At 47.0% G+C, this 7281-nt stretch overlaps 1 pseudogene; it reads left to right on the top strand.

Moving 5' to 3' along the window:
- The window catches only part of LOC111965491 (EGF-containing fibulin-like extracellular matrix protein 2), a 10086-nt pseudogene extending 3950 nt beyond the window's left edge, over positions 1-6136 (top strand).
- The last annotated feature ends 1145 nt before the right edge of the window (positions 6137-7281 follow it).

Raw genomic sequence — 7281 nt, 5'->3', positions numbered from 1 at the left:
CAATTAATACCACGGGCTTGGTGTGTATGGTGTACTGTGGGTTTGTGTTTGGTTGTTGGTGGTGGTGTGGGTGTGTGATGTGTGTGTGTGTGTGTGTGTGGTATTCCTGTCCCAGTTACATGGGGCTGTCTGGGGAAATAGATGGCTGTGTGGGAGCTATAATTAAAGCATTTCCTTGCTGTTGACTTTTTCTTATTTTAGCTGATGGATGGAGTACATCCTTATATTTATCTTTCACCAGCAGGGGGAGACGTACTTCCTCTCCATAATACTGGTGGGGATTCAGGGGGAAAGATGTTCGATTAGCAAATAATGTCACATGTCACTTGTTTGACTTGACTTCGCTCTGTGTCTGAGGCCTGGCTTTAGAAAAGATGTCAACACACAGCTCAGTGTTATGAGAAGTTTACGAGGTGGATGATTTACACTCAGGTTGTTGATAGTCTATCACTTCCTCTCTCTTTCTGAAGTGTTCTCAAACCCAGGTTAATGAGTCTCCAGGAGTATCAACTATCCAACTATCCCCCCTCTCTCTCTCTCTCTCATCTCTCGGCTCTTCTCTCTTTCTCTCTTTCTCTCTCTCTTTCTCTCTTTCTCTTTCTCCCTTTCTCTCTCTCCCTCTTCCTTCTCCCTTTCTCCTCTCTCTCTCCCCTTTCTCTCTCTCCCTCTTCTCCCTTCTCTCTCATCCCTTCTCTCTTTATGTCTCCTTTCTCTCCCCTTTCCCTCTCTACAGTATACCACTGAGCTGCTCGAGCACCACAACAAGTCGGAAGCTTCTTTCAATCCTGACCTGAGGCGGCCGTTACCGTGTGTGAGCCGCCGGCTGTGCCATGTGTGTTGTGGCGTGTTAACGCGTGTGATCTGTCTATCTGCCAGTCAGTACGTGGAGCATGCGGGCGTGTGTGTGTCCATCCTGTTTGTGTTCTGTGATCCTCCGCAGTGCTATTTCACCAGCCACCTACAGAAAGTGACACCTAACGTAAGTGTTTGAAAATAGAAAATATGGCGTGTATCATAAAACTTCTTCGGCCCGCAAACCAGACTTCTCTTCCTCCACCACCTACCTACTCTACTCAACCTGTCCTCTCTCCCTACATCCATATATCTTACACCTTGGTTTGCGTTCTCCCCTCCCCCTCTCACTTCCCTGATCCCTTACCAGACTCTCGGGTCTCAAATAGGACTCTGGACCACAACTTATGGTTTGGATGTTCTCTGTTGCACGTACCAGTTGGCTAATTCCTTCTGGCCACCTCTCTCTGCTTTCGATTTGACCAAATCAGTTTGCCGTTTGCCACTCTGGATCCCTTGGTCTTTGACTATGCGACCGCACTGCGCACCATGAGAAGCGCTGGATCTTGATTCGATAAATGTAGGAAGCAAGCATCCTCCTCCAGATTGGTAATAGACATCTGGGAGTAATAGGAGTTGAGGGAGGTAAGGGAGTAGTATGACAGAAGTATAGGAAACTTCCTGCTTCCCTTCTTCATGTAACTGTTTGAATTGAATGGCTCCTGAAGACATGGTGTGCGAACACAGTGACTATACCAGAAAGGAGAATCGATAACTATGTGATTCATCAAATCTCCTGCCTCGAGCCTCTTGCAATAAACTCCTTCATATCAAGAGTACCCCATTCGGACATGGTGCCTCATGAACAGGCCTATGATAATTTCTAAAGCTGCATTATCTGTAGGAATGCACAGATGGGTATCAATGGGACTCCCAGACTCAGCACTGCAAAGGTAGAGGATCTCGCTTATCCTCATGTCCCCATGTCCGTGTCCTGAGTGAGAGCATTACAACTTGAAACCACTCCTGTCTTTCAGTCCTTTTCCTTCAGCCTCTCGCTGTCTCTCCCTCTCTCCCGTCAGACATAAATGAGTGTGAGACCATTCCGGAGGCCTGTAAGGGTGAGATGAAGTGCTTCAACCACTACGGGGGCTACCTGTGCCTCCCCCGCTCTGCCTCAGTCATCCCAGCCCAGGACCCCCCCAGCCAGCCTGGGACCAACCTGGAGAGCACTGCCAGAGAGCCCTTCAACCCCTGTCCTCTGGGCTACGAACCCCAGGGAGACAGCTGTGTGGGTGAGTACCGGCTGGAGGGTGAGACAGGGGAGGGATAATGTGCGTGTGTGTGTACGTGGATAGCTGGTACTGGAATGTGGAGATTTCACGAGGACAGCTGCTCTTAGTTTTATGGGACGGAGAGTGGTGAAAGAGCTGCTTTTCCTGTTGTCCTTGGGGTCGGGGTGGTAGGTGTTGTTGTTGATGGGGAATGCATGAGACAGGAATAACGATTCAGCAATGTGGGGAATTCTCAGCTGTTGGTGCATCAAATGTATTAACTTACCATGTTACTTAAAACAGTGTGTTTCATTGCCATATCACACACACACAGACGTGAATGAGTGTGAGAGAGATGAACACGACTGCCAGCCCAGCCAGCAGTGCATCAACACACCTGGAGCCTTTACCTGCCAGTGTCCTGATGGTTACCGCAAGGTTGGCACCGAGTGCATTGGTAAGTCACACTATACTCTTAAAAAGGGTTCTAAAAGGGTTTTTCGGCTGTCCCCGTAGGAACTCTTTTGGGTTCCGTGTAGAACTCTCTGAGGAAATGGTTCTACCTGGAACCAGAAAGGGTTCTTCAAAGGGTTCTCCTATGGGGACAGCCGAATAACCCTTTTAGGTTCTAGATAGCACCATTCTTTCTAAGAATGTATAGTACTCTCCATAGGACTCTCTCTAACCAGCCTACCCCCTGGCCTGAGTCACACCCAACTCACTGTTTGTGGTCTCACTGCATTGTTGTGGTTCAGCTTAGTCATTGTAGCATGTTATTTGACCTCTATTTAACCAGGCAAGTCCTTGGATCAAATTCTCCTTTAACATAACAACCTGGTTGGTCAAAGCAATCTCCTCTTTCTCTCTGGAACTGTTTCTGAATGCTCTCCTTCCATCTGTGTTGTTAGATATTGATGAGTGCAGGTACAGGTACTGTCAGCATCGCTGTGTCAACGTCCCCGGCTCCTTCTCCTGTCAGTGTGAACCAGGCTTCCAGCTGGCCGGCAACAACCGCTCCTGTATTGGAAGCATGGGTCAGACACACACACGCAATACCGCATACTGTATACACACAGTCATGGCAAAACTAATAGCCACAACCAGCCAAAGTACACACAGGGTCCCACGCTATCCCGACTGATGTTAGAACATATATATACTGATAGACTTCTCCCTTTCCTCCTCCTTCCAGATGTGAAGTGAGTGTGACATGGGCGCCCCTGTCAGCAGAGGTGTTATAACACCTACGGTACCTTCCTCTGCCGCTGTGACCAGGGCTACGAGTTGGGGCCTGACGGCTTCGCCTGCAATGGTGAGCGGATCTGTCTGTCTGTCTGTCTCTATAGTGCCATTAAAATCGCAGTGCTACGATCTGAAAATAAAAACCATCTCTTTCTTTCTTGCATTATTTAAAAGCTCTCTGTCTGTTTTCTTGGTTAAAACAGCTGCGCTATGATCTGAAACGCTGTTCCCCTCTCTCTCCCTCCTTGGTTTCTGCAGACATAGACGAGTGCAGCTACTCCAGTTACCTGTGTCAGTTCCAATGTGTCAATGAACCCGGGAAGTTCTCCTGTCAGTGCCCGAAAGGCTACCAGCTGCTGGGCACCCGACTTGCCAGGGTAAGCACTCTCTCCACCTGTTCTCCTTTTGCCCGTCTTTCACTTCAACGTCAGCTAATTGTACCTGTGTTCTTTCGTTGTCCTCGTTAGTGGACAACTTCCTTCTATTTCTATTCATTTCGATTCTGTCCTATTGTATTCGAATTTTCCCTTTCCCCAACCTTTTCTCTATCCCTCTCCTCCCCAGATATAAATGAGTGTGAGACCGGAGAGCACCAGTGTACTAAAGAACAGACCTTGTGTGAATATCCACGGTGCCTATCAGTGTGTGGACACCAACCTCTGTCAGGACCCTTACATCCAAATAACTGACAAGTGAGTGAACATTTATTAAAACACACGCCCACACACACTCTCACACACACACACCACACACACACACACACCACACACACACACACACCACACACCACACTCACACTCACACTCACACTCACACTCACACACACACACTCAAACAAACATCTTTTCCCCCATGATCAACCTCTGTCCATATCATCAGCCTCACTCTGTATGGAGCACAGCTCACATTATTTCTAAGATTGCTCCAATTACTTTTTCCATATTTCTGTCCAATTCTGTTCCCTTTTCAGTTGAACGTGTTCCAGTACAATTAGAACGCTGTTAGAAGAGGGAAACAAGTGTTAAATTGATAACAGGTGTGGACAGTGGTTTATTTCCCTCAACTTGTTTTGGCTGTATGAAAAGGTTTCAGAAAATTACTTGGGGAAATGGCCACTGTTCAAATACAGTTGTATGTAATCCGTCTTGGTTTGAGGATAGTTCGCCAGTGCTCCTTTGTATTGCAATATACCCCTCTATTGGTTGAGTTATGAACTACTCTTTTGAACATTTTATCTAGAGGCATGAGCATTTCAGAGGACATATTCATCACTAAATATACAATATTGATGAACAAATATTCTGTTTTAGTTTAAATGAAACAGAATCAAAAGTGAATCATTAAGCCATCTAGTTCATGAGGTCAAATTTCAGGAAGTGACTTCCACTACGACACAACTCATATACAGTCTCTCTCCAGAGGACTAAAACCTACTTTTCTCTCCTGTGTGTCTAGTCGTTGTGTTTGTCCTGTGACCAAGCCAGCCTGTCGAGACCTACCCTTCTCTATCGTCCACCGCTACATGAGCATCACGTCGGAACGCTCCGTCCCCTCAGACATCTTTCAGATCCAGGCTACCAGCGTCTACCCCGGGGCCTACAACACCTTCCGTATCCGCTCTGGAGACGACAACGGAGACTTCTACATCAGAGTGAGCACAGCTATAGTGTAACAACCCTTGTATAGCACCAGCCTGAGTCACCCTCCCATCCACTTTGTGAATATATGATGATAGACTAGTGAGTTTATGACGACAGTGGAGGTCTAGAAACGTATTGTATTGCAGTTTTGAGACCTTGCATCGTAACAACACTTAGATAAGTTTCTTGACTTCTTAGACGAGGAGAAATTAGTCAAACAAACCCCCACTTTTTCTGCCTAATGTGACTGACTCTTACTAACCTCACTATCATCTCTGTGTCTCCCTCAGCAAATAAACAACATCAGCGCCATGTTGGTTTTAGCCCGGGCCGTGACGGGACCCCTGGAGTACACACTGGACCTGGAGATGGTGTCAGTCAACCCCCTCCTGAGCTACCAGACCAGTTCGGCCCTGCGACTGTCCATCTACGTAGGGCCTTATGCCTTCTAGAGGGAGGAGAGAGAGACAGAAGGGGGGGGGGAGACACACAGTATAGACACGAGAGGAAAAATAGGAAACACAGAACAATCTAGAATTGAAAGGGGTCAGAAACAGAACAGTCAGATAATGTAACATGATGTCAAAGGTGACACACAACTCTGTCAAATCCCAATCATTTGGGAAAGCTAAGATAGAGTGAGATAAAAATACATTTATAAAAAAGGAATACTGCATCAATAACGTATGACTGATAAATATGAATACCTCGAAGTAGTATTGATATACTGTACATGTTTGCTCCCAGCCTCCTAGAGTATCATTCTCAACCGCTCCGCGTTGCCCATTACCCTAGTAGCCTTTGGTACCAACCAAACACCCTCCAATTGAAGATCTAGAGAGAACCAAAGAACGTATTACGTTATCATTGTATCATAATCATTCTCATCCCGACTCTGTCGTTCCCTTGCTTTGAACAGACTCATTCTCACTCCTATGTTTTCGTGCTATTCCCATTCCTTTATGACAGTTTTCCTTATCATCCATGGACACGACTCAATAACCGCTCAGATCAAACCTCTTCATCCGCCCTGTCGCTCCCGCATCCACCCCTCTCCTGAATCATACCTGGTCCTGGTGCTGAAGCTCTGACTCACTCGCACACCGTTTGTAGTTTTGTAACATTACAGAAAGGTGTATCAGAAAGCTGATACAAAATAAAACGATATACATTTAAATCACGTGTTAACCATAGCTTTTTGTGCATATTATTTCACCATGTCACCCTTCTTAATATAGTCCCATTTCTCTCCTACTTCTTCAACTCCTGTTTCTCCTTTTCCTTCAACCGGTATGTCCTAATTTCCCCCACAGTGTGCTATGGTCGTAGCCAGTTGACCTTTCTGAATGTATCCCCCCAGGTCCACTGTGCTCCAGTGCCAGTGGCACTCTGTCTTTCCACAGCTGCAGAACATGCCTGGGCTTCTTGTGTGACAACCACTGAGAGAATGGAAAAGATCTCTTGAACAATGAGAGAAGGCAGAAGGTCTCGCTAGAGAAATCAGCTGTAGTATATGGGTCAATATTCACTTAAGACTCATTAGCCTTAATATGTGGGGCATAACAAGGCGACCTGCTCTGCAGTGGCATACTTATGGAACAGCCACACCCTCTCCCCTGGGTGACTAAAGCCTTATTGCTTGGGTAGTGATTCTTCTCCAGTCCACAAAAAAAAACAGGGGAAAGCCCTAATGCCATCGTCCATCGCCTCCGCTGCTGCTCACTCTGCCCAGCCAGCCTCCACCTTGACACACACACACACACACACACACACACACACACACACACACACACACACACACACACACACACACACACACACACCCCTACACCCCTACCCCTCCCCTCTATCCTCGCTCAATGGTTATGACTCATACGCCACGCAGTCTTACGCAATCAGGCCCAGAGTGAAGTCTGTAGCCAGTACAGCCACAAGGAGCCGAGGGTGAAGTATGTAGCCAGTACAGCCACAAGGGGGCAGTGTGACACACAGCTCTCTCTCCCAGGCTGAGACAGGAATAGTAACAACCCGAGGTGATGGAATCTGCTGGTTTTGTAACCTGACTACTGAACCTGCCTTCCCTCTCCCTATCAGTGAACTCCTATGCTTGAGAGATTCAGAGGCACTATGGATACACACACTAACATGTACAACAAATAATAACCACGTGTAGTGTACACAAGTATGTGGACACCCCTTCAAATGAGCCGATTCAGATTTTTCAGCCACACCCGTTGCTGACAGGTGTATAAAATCGAGCACACCGCCATGCAATCTCCATAGACAAACATTGGCAGTAGAATTGCCCGTGCTGAAGAGCTCAGTGATGTAGG

Source organism: Salvelinus sp. IW2-2015, linkage group LG6.2 (assembly GCF_002910315.2).
Source record: "Salvelinus sp. IW2-2015 linkage group LG6.2, ASM291031v2, whole genome shotgun sequence".
Taxonomy (NCBI): domain Eukaryota; kingdom Metazoa; phylum Chordata; class Actinopteri; order Salmoniformes; family Salmonidae; genus Salvelinus; species Salvelinus sp. IW2-2015.
The sequence above is the reverse complement of the archived record's forward strand: the minus strand, read 5'-3'. Positions and strand labels throughout refer to the sequence as shown.